Raw genomic sequence first — 1,988 nt, 5'->3', positions numbered from 1 at the left:
TGTTCGGCTGTAAATCTTTTCTTTGGGGGAATGTGTTTTTGCAAGGTTTTTTATGTTTGAACTCAGCTTGTTTTTAGTTTTAAGCTGGTAAAATACAAAAAGAAAAAATATGATATAGGTTCACAAACATTTACGTCATCACATAACTAAATAAGCTGCTGGTTTTGGGTGATTAAATGACGATAAATTGCTGTAACAGCTGAACTCTGTTGTGCATGTTAGACGTTTAACTCCTCAGATAATATCACTTATGAAGATATTGATTAATAACAACAAAAAAATCAACTTTATTAAGTATAGCATGTGTTGCATTAATCTGATGCTTTCACAGGCGTAACTGTCACAATACTGACAGTAATTATGTGAGAATTGCTGTGATGACACCTATTCAAATGGGTCGAGATCCAATTAAAATCCGTTCCAGTTAGTGTCTTTTGACGGGGGGGGGGGGCAACTCAGCATTTTTAAAAAGTACGCACTCACACTGAGTCAAATTTCAACACATTAAACAAACGAGTACAGCTTTTTAAGATCTGTAGTCAGGACTTTAGTCACCCTGATGTCCAGCACATCCAAACTCCTACATTTTTACAACTTTTCAAATTATATTTATTGTTTTTTAAGCCCACATCCTGCACGTATCACATCCTGCTGGAGAAATGCAGCACCGAATTCTGTTACTGACACGTGAAATGCCTTCAAACCACGTCTGCGTGACGTGTAAACGATGCACCTGTAGTATTAATTGTTGCGTTTCTGTTTTCACACTCGATGCCTTACATAGCACATGTGATCAATCCGAAAATCAGTCGGAACAAGTGAATTTCTCACGTGAGAGGGTGCCAACGTGGCGGGAGACATTCACATGTGCTTTTTTATCAGTGTAAATATATTTATATAAGTGTAAAAATACTGGAATCACCTTACTTCACACTGTAGGTCAGAGTTTGGAGAGGAAATCAGAATTTGTACTTAAGTAAACGTGGCAGACTGCCAGTGTAGATATACTCTGGTATAAATATAAGTAATAAGTAAGTGCAAAAGTATTAGGTTAATAAACTAGTACAGCTTTTCCTTTGAGCCAAAATATTGTTTGTTTTATAACATACATTTACATTCCATCACTGATGATATTACATCATAATTGATTTACTGATTATTATTATTTGTTCACCATTAAACTGAATCTGCAAAGTTACTAGTAACTAAAGAAATTAAAGAAATGAAGTGGAGTAAAAAGCTCAGTATTCACCTGACTTCACCTGATATATATATATATATATATATATATATATATATATATATAAAATATACTTACTTTATTTCAGTAAATATATTTAGTTACATTCCATGACTGATAATATTACATAATAATAATAATAATAATAATACATTAGACTTTTATAATGCTTTTCTAGATACTTAACATTCTTTACAAAGCAAACAACAACCAAAAAAGAGCAATAATCCACGAGTAAAGGGAATTTATCTTGTCTTATTGAGAGAAGTTACAGTCACCACAACACCATTTATTTATGAATCATATTTTGCATTATTAAATCTAAATCTGCAAAGTAACTAAAGTCAGATAAATGCAGTGGAGTGGAGGTATAAAGTGGCAGAATAACATTCCTGATTGTTATCTGGGTTTTGATGAATGTAAGGGTGTTCATGTTATTTTGTCCATTTCACTGCTCCTGACTTTTATCCTAAACCACCACCAGGGGGCTCTATGTTATACTCTTTAAACTCATTCTTCAAACTCCAGCAGCTTCCTCACTGCTCCCACAAACAACAGGACAATTAAAAATGTCTCTTTTTTTCTCTCTTCTACTGAAACACAACATGTTTCCTCCTTAACTTCCCTCCTAAAGCTGTGAAAACAACGCATGTTCTCCTGGGAAGTGTAGTCAGATTTCCAGAGGCTGCACCCAGCAGAGCAGGAGATAACTACATTACCCAGAATGCACCCTGCCTTCCAGAGTCCA

Source organism: Acanthopagrus latus, chromosome 16 (assembly GCF_904848185.1).
Source record: "Acanthopagrus latus isolate v.2019 chromosome 16, fAcaLat1.1, whole genome shotgun sequence".
In the NCBI taxonomy this organism is placed as follows: Eukaryota; Metazoa; Chordata; class Actinopteri; order Spariformes; family Sparidae; genus Acanthopagrus; species Acanthopagrus latus.
The sequence above is the reverse complement of the archived record's forward strand: the minus strand, read 5'-3'. Positions refer to the sequence as shown.